At 37.9% G+C, this 17,267-nt stretch overlaps 1 protein-coding gene across 5 annotated transcripts in view; it reads right to left on the reverse strand.

The window, feature by feature from the left end:
• Window positions 1-17,267, reverse strand: part of cnnm2 (cyclin and CBS domain divalent metal cation transport mediator 2) — a 95,211-nt gene that overhangs the window by 76,239 nt on the left and 1,705 nt on the right.

The raw sequence follows: 17,267 nt of genomic DNA on the forward strand, positions 1-17,267 counted from the left end.
TATGCACATATGAGATTATTCTTTACTACTACAAGTGTTGATTTACCCACTAGTTGCACAGTGAATAAAAAAGTAAAGTTTAAACCCTAATTGTTAATAATAAAATAAAGCCGTAGTACTAGACCAACCTTTAAGAATACAGCATTACATTGCGGCTGCTCCAGCAAAAATATTTAGAAGCCAAATAAGCAAAAACTGAACCCTTAGACCTGGGAACATTTCAAATATCTATGATTATACCCTCCTTGCTCAAAGCAAGTTCAGAAATACTAATTGCAAAAAATTGCATTAACTAGTATCTTCAACAAGTCAAAATATTTTTGTCCTGTTCAGCTACAAATGTTGCCCCCCGTGGCTACACAGCAGCTTGTTTATATAAAATATAGTAGTGTGTCTGAAGCAAAAACTGTGTTTTTACCAGTGCTGGGTAACACTGTCATATTTAAATGCACATAGAGTGGATAACTTTTTTTTGGTCTTACTGTTCCTTTAAACCCCAAACTTTTGGTCAAGCTCTAACTATATTATGGCGTGGTTTCAGATGTACATCTTAACAGTCACTCTGCCATAGTAACATTCTTCCCCTAAGGCTACAACCTTGTAAGGATCGGTTTGGGTCCTTCAGATAGTCAACTTGACAAACTAGTAATCTCTGCCCTAGAAGGTAAATTATGACTACCAGCAGAAGCTGCTGTTAATCTGTTGCTTTTACCATCAACATAAGAATGTAAAAGGGTCTTCAAGAAAAGTACGTAATAAAAGACATTATCTAGTGTATGGCTAAACTGTGGGGATATAATGCTATGACAAATATTTCCAGCTAATAGCACATTGGACAACAATACTAGTGATCAATATGATTGTGGCATGTTTGCAAATTCTCTGCCAGAGCAGGAAGGTAATGGCTAAAAATATATTTTTTTTAAGATTAAAAAAAACTATAGAAAATTCTGCAAGATATTTTATCTATGGTAGAATTTATCTGCAGTATGGAACTGAAAATGATTTGGGGGCTTTATCCTAAGAGAAGTTTCAACAAACAAATTGCTTGCGCCTTGAGTTAAAAAGTTAAAATTTAATTTTTTATGTTCTCCTCCTCTGCAAAATCCAAACAAGCAGCTTCCAAAAGGCAACTTTCCCACATCAAGGTAACTTTTGGTCACCATGTGCCAGGAAGCTTACGCTGCCAAGGGAGAACATGGCAGATTTAACATGCATAAGTGAAGCGCTTCTCAGGTACACCTTGTTCTGTTCTAAAAAAGCTGCAGTTGTGGTTATTGAGAAGCAAATCAATCAGCACTGGTAAACCACTTGTTGGCGCTAGTCCTCGCCTAAGTTAGAGGTTTTTGAAAAGTTTGCGGTACAAAAAACATTGCTTTTTTGGCAAATATGATTAATTACAAAATATATATTGCATTAAAGCTTTTCTACACCTGCTAACAGGGGGAGCTGAATTTTCCCCATACATACAAGTAGGGATGCACCAAACCCAGTTATTTGGGTTTGGCCGAATACGAATACCGAACCGAAAGAAAAAGCCCCAATGCTGATAGAATACCAAACCAAATCATGGATTCAGTGCATCCCTAATACCAAGTCATTTATTCTTTGACGACAATGCTGTAACAGAAGAGAGACTTGGATCTCCTAGAGACAGCTGCAGTGAGAATATATTATACAGCGTCAAACGTCTGGAAAAAGGCAGTAGGATATGATTAAGAGCTGTGGCACAAGGGGCTATTCCAGGTGTTTTGCCACCTAGCCTATTTTATGAGCTTGATAGGCAGGTTGATGCTTTTCCAAGCAACTATTTCACGGCCCGCTTGTGCACCCTGAGTTGGCAACAAAATGATCACAAGAGAACTACACAAAGAAGTACAAGCATTGTTTGCACCACTTGCTAGAGTAAACATAACCAATCTGTGCCTTTAGTGCCTGGCAATGGAATTCTAAGCAAATGGTTTAACTTTCCCATTTCTTTCTCATATTTTGAAAAAATATATAATTTTATAGTTTGGCATGACAGATATTACAGTTCGATATATGTATATATAATAATTAATTTTAAATTATACAATGATTGTGATTTAGCCTTTAGTATCAGATACTATTGAGCTTCAAGTTATGGATTTAAAAACCTTTAAATGTCATGATACATGCTCAGACCCACGTGTCCTAGGGTAAATTTTAGGATGAAGCCTCCCATCTTACTTACTTATGAATCTGCATGTAGATAGTACATATCTAACCAGCAGCCCACTTTTTACTTAAATCATATAAAGAGGGAGCTAGAGGTTCTTTTAAATAAGCAGGCTTACCAAAAGCTGGAAACCAATGCAGAAATGGGAAGAACATACAAACTCTTATGCAGATTATAAAATATTATTTTTGAAGATATTTTTCAGCTTCAAGGGTAACTGCATTATCATTTGATGGGTGGGCTCTGACAGAAGGAGCTACAGTTTTAAGTATTTAAACTTATCAAAATGATATTTATTATCTCACAAAATATGAGAGACTAGAGTGCATAATGTCCACAGTACTTTTGGGCACTGAGAGGGTCATGAGAAGCCAGACTGAGATTAATGTTGTTAAACCTTAATTCACTTATCGGCCAAGACCTACCATTCACATAGGCATGCATTTATCAAGATAAATGGATGCCTATGTGAATGGTAGGCACCACTGATAACAATGTTAAAAGTAGGCTTAGAAAAGCAAGATATATCTTCATAACTATGAACAGCTGCCAAGTGATAGAAAATAACATAGCCAAATTGGCAACCTTGAATACCCTTGGCTTTAGAAGGACTCCTATGGTCACAGAATCATGACCTTTTTGCCCAGCCTCACCTAGACAACACGGTCATCAAGATAATGAAGAGGTCAGTGAGGATGTATGGACAACTGTATGGTAACTACCAAGCCATTTACTGAACACTGGAATAAAACCACAAGACAGACTGAAATATAATATAGAGAGACTGAAGTATGAAATAGAAACATACTTTGCAAATATGAGTGAGAGTCAAAGGCAGACAACAAGATACTTAAGGCCAGTGCAAGAGTACCAATAGATCTAAGTTTCTATTTTAGTCTTGGGGAAAAGTTAAAGCCATGTAGCATTTTTTTTTTTTTTTTTTTTAACTACAGCCAAAAGCATCCCAAGAGTGCCTTTTGGAATGGAATCCGCAGATACAGTAAAAAGGCTGCAAGATGGGCACCCTGATCTATCATTGATCATATTCTAATAGAAGGACACCAATATGTACAATAAAAACATACACATGTACTACTGCTTGGCCTTAAAACCCTAATAACGGTTTACACTACAGTGCCGTCTACAGCCCTCCCTGTTATCATGGAATGGATGATAATACAGATGAAAACTACATCACTGAAAAGGGACTGGCTTGGAGGTCACATCAGAGCAGGCGTCAGCATGGGTATGTAATAGTACATTCACTCATAGCATTGCATTGGGAGGCACATAGTATGGTCTGGAATGACCTGAATTAACAGATGGTGATAATATATATTTATATACACTGAAGTGTGACCCCATTGATGTCTGGTAAGCATTTTATGCAACCGCACAATAACACCACTTGTCACTTTCAGACTCTTTGGTTACTAAAGTGAAAAAGTTCAGCAGTTTTCCAAGGCAGGGGGGGAGCAGAAAGTGGTGCATGTAAAGCATGTTGTATCTTTTATACTACTCCAATACAATTGTACTGAAAAACCTCAAAAGATTTATTACGGTGACAGCAGTAAGGTCACAGAGGAACACAGAGGAGCACTTTGCTTGCAGATTAAGTGTAATATACATGAAAAGCAGGACTATTTACAGTTATTTGTTTGCTTTTTTGAGATGTTATTCCAAAATATCACCACTCTTCTCATTCAGCAGTTAAACATTTTATCAGCCAATAATCTGTTAAGAAAACACAATGTTTAAGGTAATTATTTTTAATGGGTCAGATCAGCAGTTGAACCATTTACAGTAATGTGCTAGCTGCATAAAAGTGACAGATTTGGCTCTTTAGCCTCTTAAGTGGCCCACTATACCTCATAACAGAGACATGAATATATTGTCACTATAAGTAATGCCGTTCTGTTTCCAGGAATACCTAGGGCATTAGTGCTCATCCTGAGTGCAATATGAGAAATTCAGAACTTCATTTGTTATATTTTTTTCTTACTAAAAACACATTATCAGTGCCTGAAATTTTCTTTGTACTCTGCAAACACCAGCATAAGTAGAAGTCATAGAAATCTCCCTGAAAAAGTGGCCATATGCATTTCTGGGACAAAAATATAGGACAATCTCTGGCATTTTCCTGTGATAATTACAGGTAGCAATGGGTAGGTAAATTTGGCAGGTCCAATTCTGGGTATTTATCAAGGAAAAACCATATTAAGTAATACCCTATTCAGCCAGTTTACTTTTATATTGTAACCTGTCTCACAGGTGTCAGCTCCTGGGGTGCCAGGGGGACAAAATCACTGAATGATAATTTAGCTTGTCAAGGCCCTTGGATTTGGTTTGATCTTTCAAATCCAGATGAAAAAACGATTGGATTTCCCCAAATCTTGAACCAAATCCAGGATTTGGTGCATCCTAATTTGTTTTCCGTCAGTGCTGTCTAATCCAGAAGTGGAAGAGGTGTAACAGCTGTTTAAATTTCCCCAGTTTTCACTGTATTTGCATTTCTCCCTCCTGCATTCTTGGGGTGTCATTTCCCAATGTGTATTGCTTGGGGTGCCAGTATCTCATTGTACAAAGCACTTTACTATATAAAAGGCACTTGGGGTGTCAGTACTCACTGCCTCATATTGTGTAATGTACTTGTGTCAGTAGCCACAAATTATCTCTGCACAGAAAGTTCTTGGGTCCCTAGCACTCAGTGCCTCAGTGTATAATGTGGTAGGGGTGCCTCTTACTGTATAACTGCCTGGGTTGCTAGATTCCATTGTATAAATATGATGATGATCGCATGAATCATTTTTACCATAATGTGCTGGAAGTGTCACTGACATGAAGATCAGCTCTGTGCATGGCAGTAAATGCTACTAAACCATATGTTAATATTGGTCCCAGCACTCTCATAAGCATAGGGGCGGATTGCTAGCCTGTGCTTATCCACAGGCTGACAATCTGCCCTGTGTGCACTTGCCCGTAGAGTTTTGTGGCTCAGATTACTATTTTTATTACCGTATATCAAGAATTATTATTATCACAGAATACAAGCAAATCCAAAAAATGAAGAACTGTTTGTTTACAAAGAAAGAATTGCAGTATAGGTATGGGACCTGTTATCCAGAATATTCGGGCCTGGGGTTTTCTGGATAAGGGAACTTTCTGTAATTTGGATCTCCACAATTAAAGTTTGCTAAAAATCACTGAAATATGGAATAAACCCAATAGGATTGTTCTGCCCCCAATAAGGATTAATTATATCTTAGTTGGGATCAAGTAAAAGGTACTGTTTTATTACTACAGAGAAAAAGGAAATAATTTTTAAAAAATAGAATTATTTGCTTATAATGGAGTCTATGGGAGATGGCCTTTCCATAATTCAGAACTTTCTGGATAATGGGTTTCCGGATAAGGGATCCCATACCTGTACCACATTCCGGAGCTTTTTGGATAACCTAATGCTAGCTTTAGCTTGCATTTCAAGCAGGCAATAAATAAAGGCAGCACATAACACTAAGGGGCTGATTTACTAACCCACGAATCCGACCCGAATTGGAAAAGTTCCGACTTGAAAACGAACATTTTGCGACTTTTTCGTATGTTTTGCGATTTTTTCGGATTCTTTACGAATTTTTCGTTACCAATACGATTTTTGCGTAAAAACGCGAGTTTTTCGTATCCATTACGAAAGTTGCGTAAAAAGTTGCGCATTTTTCGTAGCGTTAAAACTTACGCGAAAAGTTGCGCATTTTTCGTAGCGTTAAAACTTAACGCTACGAAAAATGCGCAACTTTTCGCGTAAGTTTTAACGCTACGAAAAATGCGCAACTTTTTACGCAACTTTCGTAATGGATACGAAAACTCGCGTTTTTACGCAAAAATCGTACTGGTAACGAAAAATTCGTAAAGAATCCGAAAAAATCGCAAAACATACGAAAAAGTCGCAAAATACCGATCATTACGAAAAAAACGCAATCGGACTCCATTCGACCCGTTCGTGGGTAAGTAAATCAGCCCCTAAGTCTGATATAGTGATGTATGGTACAATCATAAGAGGGCTTCTGCCACCCACTAGCACGATGCAAACAGCTTGTTTATCGTGAGGTAAAAATATGGCAGTCCATGCATTATTATGTGCAATTTCAGCTGAATGCATAAAAAACATGATCAGCAAAAATGCCACAGCTAGGGATTTTCAAGGGAAGTCTCAAAATGTACTTATTACCTCAAGTGACGTGAAATTGGAATTTATACAGTGACTTATTTTTTAGATAAATATATGTAAAAGTGGATTTAGTTTACAAGCAGACATTTTTCTTATCTTCATTACATATTTAAAAAGAGACAAGGAGAATGTGTCTGTCTGTTTATAATTCTCACACATAATGACTTTTCCCCTAATTCTGTTTTCTTAGGAACAATTTTATTTGGCCAAAGTAAGCAAAGAAAGCATGCTATGCTGTAAATACAGGCTACCGTGTCTTCGAGACAACTAGCAATGGGAATATTTTATTAAATGGGTTTCCCACCTTTAGCTTAGCTTTACATATGATGTAGCAATTTGCAATTGATCTTTATTTTTTTTTTATTTCATTTATAGTTTTTTGGTTATTTCACTTTTTTGTTCAGCATCTCTCCACTTTTGGTTCTAGCAAGCAGATAGCTGCTGAAACTCCAATTACCTTAGCAACCAGGGAGTGGTTTGAATAAAAGACTGATATACGAACAGGAGAGGACTTATGTTGAAAAAAAGGTATAAAAATAACAATAAAATTGTAGCCTCACAGAGCAATCTTTTTTGGTTGCTGGGGTCAGTGACCCCATTTGTAAGCTGGAAAGACGAAAAAGGCAAATGATCATAAAACTAAATAACAAATAATGAAGACTAATTGAAAAGCTGCTTAGGGTGGGCTATTCTATAACATACTAAACATTAAATCTTTAAGTTAGGATACCTTCCTTGTCATGTTTTAATAAAGTAACTGGAGAATTTTCCTACCATGGAAATTCGTTGTTTAGTCAATTGGCCATGTTAGAAAATTCTGGTCGAGTACATAAAAAAAATCTGTGAATGCATAGTGCAATATCCTTGGGGGACCTACAGTGGAAGTCACTTTCGTATAATTGGTGTCTGCCAACTATTTCATGTTCAGAACATCCCCCGATTTGTCTTTTAAGTGTTTTATCTTACTATTTCCATGTAACTAGAGAATGGACTCCTTGCCCCAATGGGATTTTTATACCTGCCCAATCAACATTAGACCAATTTTCAGCGAAATAGCAGTTTAGCAGGCCTGTCTGAGGGTCCCATACACAGGCCAATAAGTAGCCGACCCAGACCATTGACAGCTGTTATCGGTCCATCTATGGCTGCCTTAAGGCTACAACAATAACCCAGATCTAGATTTTATTTTTGCAAAACAAAAAAAACACCTTGGGAACTGGTGTGTTTGTTCTCAGAATGGAGATGGGCTGACAAAACAGGAGAAAAACAAAACAGAAGAGGTGGTTTGGAGTCTGGAATCTCACAATTTTGCTTTTACTGTTTTTTCCTGGTAATCTAAATGGCTGTAAACCCAGATAGGCTTCCCATAAGAATAAATTATATTCCATAACAAAAACAGCAGCTCGCTTCCCATCAATTGTTTCCAGTCAGAACAGATAAAAATCACAGGACTGGCAAATTCTTGCTGGAAAATAAACACTCAGAGCACACACTGGACTATGGTGTGACACTGTGATTAGCTGCTTTATGGTGGCTGGCAATGGGGGGGGTGCATTTTTGTCATTTTTCAGGGTTGTGATATATGTCTGCCTTAGAATAACTGTACTTTCTGGTTTTCATATTGTAAGAAACTTTTTATCCATTCCCTAATTCCCAGAAAAATATATGTGTATATGTGTCAAAAAGGGAATAAAACTCCTCCCTTGGGAACAACTGCAAGAGCTTCTACAACCGTCAGCAAATTTATCCACAAGGGAGTCACATTGAATCAGTAAGGAAATATTTCAATAGGAGTTTTTTTTCTTTGGCTCGTTGCAACTGAGGTAAAGTGATGGACACCACAAGATGTACTACATTCTGGCCACAGTCCATTTCTCAATCTGGGTATAGGCCTTGCATATACAGAGTTTTACCACTGCATCTGCCAGTACCCTGAACATGATGTACCTTTACATAAGCTAAAAATCTGCTAAAGCAAGTGATTCAGCAGCCAGCTTAAACTTAAACCAGTATCATTCAGTTCTGCGTAAGGTTCAGACAGCACGTTGGGTTCTTTTTGATGCAGATGGGTCAGAAGGCAGCAACTCCAGGACAATGGATATGCAGCTTTACTGAATTACAGAGTATGAGTTTTGAGGTTAATATAGAGCCAACGGGTAGATATATGGCATGTATTAAACCAAAAAGGTGATACAAAATTTGACCGAAATCCAAGTAAGATGGATCGAAGGGAAGATGGTGAGGCAAAAGGCTGCACATTAAGGCAGCCATAGATAAGACAATATTGGTAATACCACAATTATCACACATTTTCGAATATTCTGGGCCATGTGAACAAAAGTAGAAAGTTGCACAGCCCTCTTACTTCTGAATCCGTGGCATCCACAAAGGGACCTCAGCAAATCAAATTTTTTCAAGCAGCCTGATCTATTTGCTTTCCAAGAGGTCTATTAGACTGTACGGCCAAAGCTGGCAAACATTGTCCACCTTTAATAAGAAGGCTTCAGCAAAAGCCAGTTGCCTTATTAGAAACTGTATAGTGGTGTATAAATCAAATTTTCAGGCTTATACACCTTCCTGTTCCACAGAGAGAAAGGCAACAGTCTAGTAAGCCTGGAACAGACCTGCCAAGAAGGTTAAAAGACATCTGGGCTGGAGCTTTAACGGTTTAAAAGTGCATTGTGGCTCGAAGATTAGAGTCTCTAAAGCAATATTCAGAATATTGGTGTGTAACTGGTACGAATGGAGTTAAAGGAAGCTAATTAACTAGAACAGAAGGAAAGAAATAGATCTGAGGATCAACAGCATGGAAATTGGAGGAGAAATGACCCTTGCACACTGCAGACCTGTGATCCCAGTCACTCAGTAAATTTGGATCCCTGAACATTAGATCCAATATGCTCTCAGATTGGTCACTTGAAGCAAAGTTGTGGCAGCTGAAACCTTACCCCACTGTCTGAGGCTGATAAGCTGCCAATTCTAATCTGAGTCAGGAGGATCAGAATTTGCTCTGGCTGACTCGGGTCACAATCGGATTAGTCTGCAAGAAGCCAAAGATTTATTGAGTACTAGAGGACAAGAAACACGTAGATTTGGAGGGAAATTATACAGGGACAGTGGGAGAAAGTGAAATTAAGGTTAGCCTTTATAAAGTTATGGATGGTACTGGTAAAGAAGGATGACGTTACTGCTTCAAACATCCATTAAAGAAATACTGTTGGTGGGCATCTGGCAGTAGCACCCACAAACATTTCCATAACGTGACTAAACTGAACATCCAAATTTCCTTTTAGAAACATAATTTTTGTACAGAACAAATGGTTATAATTGCTTGCCATTTCAGGGGTATATTTCATTGCATGCTTTAGATGGTGGACCATCCTCATAAAATGTCCTACCTATTACTAAGCATAAGTGAGGTTTTTGCGGTGAAATTTGTGGCTTCACCAGCAGCGAATATTTTTGGCAAATTCATGTTAGAATTTCACCCAAAAAGAAAGAAAAAAAAAGTGGTCTTTGCACCACAGGAAAAAAATGCTGTCATTATTATGCACCTCTTGCCTTCCCACGTGAACCAATAGAATTGGAGCCTTAGCCAGCCCTCTCCCTGCCTCACTAAAGATTCTGCCCAATGTCATGTTTAGAAGACCTCACCATTCTGCTAAAAGCCAAAAACCAATTGAAATGAATAGTTTGACATCATGCTGCAAAAGCAACTGAGAGAAAACAAGGGAGTGTTTGTTCCCTGAAACGCACCCCTATTGTAATCTAATATTTTGCGACGGACATATACGCCTGTGACACGGATAGTAATGACATTTGCATAGGTCCTTCTGTTATAAAAGGGGATGCAAACCCCCAAATTATTTTTTTCTTCAATGAAAGAAACTGCAATTCTATGCAACTTTCCAACAAATATTCACAATATTTTTAAAGTTATTTGGAAATGTAATAGCTACTGAAGCTTAATCTGCATGTTGTTTTGTATTCTCCAGGGGGTGGTTCTGCCATTTGAAACAATGGAGCAGAAGCCAGCTGATTCAGAGACCTGTGAAAAAATATGCAAGGCTGACTGCATTCTGCTTTGTTCTAAGACAGAGAGACCCAAGCGAGAAGTGCAGAAAGAGACAGAAAAACACTGTTTCAAATGCAATTATACTTACAAACAATATTAAATCTATTAAATGTATATGAGAAAGTTAAAAAACCTCTATACTTCCATTTTGAAAATGCTAGACGTAACTTGCAATGGGTTGCATCAAAATGCAAGTGCAATTGTGATTGCTTAGATGCGTCTAGCAACATGAAGTGCATACAAGGGAAAATCTCTGCACTGTGGGTAACAAAACCTACCAGATTAGTTGCACTTTTGTTTGTAAATGACCCCTAATGATTCCCAACACCCTTCTTTTCTTTTAAGACTCACCTCAGCTCTTCTACTGGGATCTGAAATTTTATTAAACATTTTTCAAATATTGCCAAGACCAAATCTAGCAAATTCAAGTCAATGATTGAATGAATGAATGAATACCTTCTAAAGGGAGAAATAAAGTTCAGCAAATGATTAGGCTAGAAATGCTACACCTCATGTCTTAGGGTTTCTGTACCAGCCCAATGCCCCCACTGCTGTGTAGCATTTAAGATCTGTGGATCCCAAGATGCCTACAGAAGCTCCCCACCTTCTTTCTGTTGATTCACAGCACGTTGTGTCAGTTATCTGAGTCTAGGGACCAACTTGCAATATGATGTATATATGTATAATATAAAATACAAGATACAAGGCTGACTAGTAATTCATTCAGATACAATTTACATTTTTCTTTTCTTTCCACAATATTAGCAGTTTTTTAAATGAATATAATGTTTTTTTAAATAACTCCACCTGCTGGTTTTGTCTGACTGTCTGCAGTCAGAAGTCTGAGAAAAGAAACCTGTTGTGATGTGAATCTGTCTAGAACTGACCTCATATGACTCTTTTAACATCACTTTTTAAGAAGAGAAACATTTCATCATTATTTTTTCTCCTGACTGTAGACCAGTGATCCCCAACCAGTGGCTCAGGGGCAACATGTTGCTCACCAACCCCTTGGATGTTGCTCTCAGTGCCCCCAAACCAGGTAGTTATTTTTGAATTCCTGACTTGGGGGCAAGTTTTGGTTGAATAAAAACAAGATTTCCTACCAAATAAAGCCCCTGTAAGCTGATAGGGTGCATAGAGGCCCCTAATAGCCAATCACAGCCCTTATTTAGCTCCTCCATGAACTTTTATGGTGCTTGTGTTGCTCCCCAAGTCTTTTTACATTTGACCGTGGCTCACAAGTAAGAAAGGTTGGGGATCCCTGCTGTACCATCAGGTTAAAACCTGCTAATTATTGCAAAAGTGCTAAAAAAAAAAAAAAAAAATACTGAGCATTTTTGCATTTATTTATGTCCTTTATTAAGCCTGTAGCATCAGGTTCTATAACATACTGTATATAACTGTGCTTCTTCTGCTCTTATAATTTCCAACAACTCTTAAAGGAACAGTAACACCAAAAAATGAAAGTGTATAAAAGTAACTAAAATGTAATGTGCTGCTGCCCTGCACTGGTAAAAGTTGTGTGTTTACTTCAGAAACCCTACTATAATTTATATAAATAAGCTGCTATGTAGCCATGGAGGCAGCCATTCAAATGAGAAAAGGCACAGGCACATAGCAGATAACAGATAAAACACTATTGTATTCTACAGAACTTATCTGTTATCTGCTATGTAACCTGTGCCTTTTCTCCTTTTTTCCAGCTTGAATGGCTGCCCCCGTGGCTACACAGCAGCTTATTATATAAATTATAGTAGTGTTACTTTAGCAAACACACCAGTTCTACCAGTGCAGGGCAACAGTGCATTATATTTTTATTACTTTAAAGCTCTTTCATTTTTTGGTGTTACTGTTCCTTTAAAGTTTAGCTTCTCAGCAGCAGCCTGGAGAACAACCAGCAGTGTCACTGGCACTCAAGAGATGGTCAGACAAGATCCAAGATGGGGTGCCCCTGTGGACAACTTTGAAGCCATAGATCATTATGGTAATAGGACTACTGAACCTCTGATGTACATTAAGTGTAGTATATAAGACAAAGCTTTCTAGTCATATTCTTTTTATAAGCCTACAGACCATGTGCACTTGTACAGCCACAAAGAATGATGGTACCAACAGTCATGAAACCTGTTTTGACTCCTTTGCCCAGGTCAGAGGGCCGTGTCTAAAGCTGGCCGTACACATTAAGATTAAGAGATCTTTTTGTTATAGTAGGCCCAAGCTTATCCCAAGACAATCGTTTAAAAGTACGATTTGTTTATCAACGAAAACAACAATTTCAAGTGATATTGTTAAATACTGTGTATTGGAAAATAACAAATATCGTCTAGTTGAAGCTAGACTGTGGGTAGCCGCCTACTTGGCTCTGCAAACAGTTGAACAATGGACAAATTTAATTTCTAACGACAAAAAATTTAAAACCTTCCCAATCGATTTTCTGACTGGTGAAAACAAAAAAAATCGCTAGATCCCAATCACACACAATCACAATCATTCAGTGCCCACTAACCTTACGATAATTTGACGGATTTGTTGGATAGCACAAAGATTGGTCATTAGGGAGAGAAAAATCTTGTGTAACGTGTATGTCCAGTTTCAGCCCAAATGCTGAGTACAACCTAAAGCTAAAATCTATGAATTTCTCTCCTTAGCACTAGAGAGATAAATGGAGAACTACAAAGTGCTGTGGTTCTCATTAAAGCAATACAATGAATGAAAGTGCTTTAATTTGCCGAGTTTCCGTAAGCCACAAGTCTTTTACGAAAGGAAATAGTGTTGCAAAATAACATAGAATAACACAAATGGATCACTGGCACAACATACAATGCACCAATAATGGAGGGTAAATAAGAAAGTGACCCTGACTCTGTCAACCTAGTTTTACAGCACAGATACATTAAGTAGCGTTGCGCCAAACAATGACAAGTATGTGCAGCCACTGAACTCTACTGAGCTACAATGAAGCAGGAAAATAAGCTTCTTAATTACATAACCCAGCCAAACCATGCAAGCTTTGTTTTTGTGTTTCTTTGGAAAATCCTACCTCTGGTGCCAACTCGCTACACTTCAACTGAATGCTGTGCCCCCAAGACTAATAGCAGAGAGAAGTGTTGTTGCCTCTTGCAAAGCCATCAAACAAATGGTAACAGTGCAAAGACATATATAGATATTAACACTTGAGATCAGGGTCTCTTTAATACCACCAAACGTGCATGGTAAAATGAGAATGACAACTGGCACCTAAATATGCATTTTTAAAAACAACTAAACTGCTTTAGGGCCAGTGTTTGACACTGGCATAAAGCAATAGTTTTCAGACTTGGTTTTTAGCAATGTTATACGGGGTCCCCCATAGCTTATATAAATATAGGGAGACATTGGTACATCAGCTATAGTTTTAGCAAATAAGTTTTCACCCAAAATCTCATCCTAACGGACCTAAGTTTTCAGGTATACCTACCCCACCTAATCCAACTGGTCTTTAGACCAAGCTTCACCCACTGTTTGGAAGCAACCATTCTAAGGTGGTGTAATAAAAAAGAAATCCTACATATATCAAGGATAATGTACCCCCCACTGTAATTTGTAAGATTGGGAAACCACCAAGGAGTTCCAGAACCACATAATGCTGCAGGCCAAGTGCATTTATAATGCCCCAGGTCCCAGAACTTCCAGGTGAATTCTAATAGCCTTTAAAATTATAGGAGAGAGTACAATATCACTTATCTATAAATTTTAATTTGAGACAGAATACAAGTTAGAAGAAAGCATGATTCCTTGAGTCCACTGTCTAACATACTCATACCAGTGCTGCTATGGACACATTTTTCCATTGCATCCTTCTGTGTATTCTGCTGTCCTGGTAAGTTATAAACTGCATGTCGTGATGTCAGAATGTGTCTTTTACAAGAATATCATTTACTGAAAGCTGAATATATATTGATGATTATTTGGACAATCAAAACCCTTAAGGGCAATATATTATTTGTTGTGAAGATTTATAAATATTTATAAATATGTTTAAACATTGAGTATGCTGTAGACCGCAACAACCTAAGACAATGGGTACAATTTTATTTGTGGTTCTAAATTATATAATTTGTATAGATTTCATCTCTCAGACATGAATTTGTTTAGGCTTAATTACCCTAGCAACCAGGGAGCTGTTCTGAAATGATAAATAGAAATGGACCTTAAAAAATAATAAGGAAGTAAAACAAGACCAACAATAAGTAAAGTTGCACAGTTGGTCAGTTTTTTCTGCAATATGGATCTCCTTACCTCAAGACCTAAAAAAAACCCACCAATACTGATGCATGCAGCTTTGTTGCCATCAAGTATGAGGTACTGGTTTAAATAATAGAATTATTTGCTTAATATGAACTCTATGGCAGACGGCTAATTCAGAGCTTTCTGGATATCACATTTCTGGATTAGAGATCTTATACCTGTACACACAAGTCTTGCTACAATTGTTCTTAAGAAAGCACCAAGATTTTGTACAATATGGGAATATACAATGAGCTCACAAATTTTAAATTAATTACACCTTTCTGTACATGTCACAGTTTCATTATGTGTAAATGTTACATCTGTCCAATATGTCCCAGCATAACAGCAACCTCTCCACTAGTTCCTGGGTGCTGTATTTCCATGACAGGTGCAGCACCCAGGTTTACCCTTGCCATGCTGGGAATCTGACTTTATTAGAATTACAACCAATCATCAGCCAGGCTTGGCCATACTTGCCTTCTGTACAGCTGTCTTCTTCATTATGGGAATTCAAAGCTTGCTTTCTATAAACTCTCAGGCACGCACTTTTAAAAAATTATTTTAAAAGGTAAATAGAAGCAACTTAAATACAATATTTTAAAACATGATGAAATGTGCCAATAAGTGTAAGCATAACTGTCAAACTGAGCAAAAATAAGTGAGCAAAATGGCCTTAAGTCTATTACCCAGACATGCAGACAAGCACTACAGCTCTCTAGTAGTTGTACTGGCACAGGTTCCTGGGTGCTGTAGTTTCACAACAGGTGCAGCAAACCTGCCCTTGTTTATTCTTCATTTCACCAAGTTTCTACAGTTAAAGAAATATAAACAGATTCTCAGAAAAGAATGCGTGGCACTAATATATTTGGCTTGTTTTAATAAATCCAGGCCAGAAAATGCCTAATTAGGTTGTGTTGTTTGCAAAAAACCCAAGAAAGAAAGAAACCTAAGAAAGTCCCATAAGAAAGACTTTGAATTATAACAATAAAGTGAATCACACTGTAAAGGAAAGCAATGTACAGCTGTACATGGGAGGACTGAGGGCAAATGTGGATAAAGTGAAATAGATAAAAATTATGGGGGCTGGGGAAGGTCAGCGACTGGCAATAGAGACAGGTTGTACAGCTGTAGGGGGCCCTAAAAATCTACATTTTGTATGGTTCAGTATATCAGATGGAGCTTAACACTGAATTGGGATGACAAAAAAGGGGCACTGGGACCCAAGAGCCTCTAGTCATGTCCCTGAATGGCATTAAAAAAAAAATAAGCTGCAACTGTACAAATAATGATCTAAAGACCAAGCTACCTGCTTTGCCTGTATATTCAGAGAATATATTGGATCATAACACAAATCAAAGCTGCTTACTAGGATAAGGCCATCTGCCTGCATTTTACATGATACTAATATATGCTTATATGGTCAGGAAAATAACGATACTGTACCTTGTCTTCAATCTTTAACCAGTAGCTAACTACCAGGGTCTCTATGGAATGCACCAAGGCCTGCCTCCCCATAGGGATATTGCACCATGATGTAAACCCCATTTTAGCTATGGTGTGAGTAGGGATGGTGGGGTAGGGGGAGTACAGTTTAAATCTTGCACCCCAACTCATGGGGCTTTTGTTTCATTACTGTTCTTAACCTGACATGACCACCAACACACAGCAAGAGATCATGCTTTCCTACCCTCTGCAGTGCAAACTCACATTCTGCTCTTGCATGGCAAGCATTATATATCCAAAGGATACTGCAAGATCCAGCTTTATGAATTCTTGGAAGGGCTCCTACAAACCTTTGTTTTCCCCATTTTAATACATAGTTGGAACTGTGAAAGAAAATGCATGACAAAGTGCACCCCAAAATGTTCTTGCAGCGGGCAAGTTTAGTTTACCTTCCCACAAAACAGGGATCTATCCTCAACCTGCCCTTCAGGTGTTGGCACTGCCCTTCAATCCCCAAATTCTTTATCAGTAAGTGGATTCCTGGTGAGTTAATTAAGGTGCATGGAATGTGTATGAGAAATGAGCTGGCATGTCTGACTGCTGAACCCCAAAGTACTAATCTTTTTCTTTTTTGTCAATGATCCAAACTAGGTTGGAGAACTAGCTTCGCCGCCCAAAAAGTTATGCATCATGTTTTAATTGGAATCTTCTATTGCAGAAGGAGCTTTCACGGTACTTAGGGGTATCAAAGTGACCTACACTACCTATTTTAATTGTCTTTAGTAGGGTTCTCCAAGCAGCTGTAAGATTATAATTATCAACAGAATCTGGAAGTTGTAGTTAAACAATTTAAGAGTCTCAATATGGACAAACCCAGGCAAGAAGTTACTTTACTTCATATCAGCTAAGTGTTCATACTATCCTGACTACCAGATAAGCCCAAAGAAGTACCAATAACCCAAGGCTACTTCTCTGGGAACATTTTAATCTACAGATATGTTCTAGTTATTCCCTTTGTGAGAAGCCCAGACCTTTTTATTATTCACCTCCTA

This window comes from Xenopus tropicalis, chromosome 7 (assembly GCF_000004195.4).
Source record: "Xenopus tropicalis strain Nigerian chromosome 7, UCB_Xtro_10.0, whole genome shotgun sequence".
Taxonomy (NCBI): Eukaryota; Metazoa; Chordata; class Amphibia; order Anura; family Pipidae; genus Xenopus; species Xenopus tropicalis.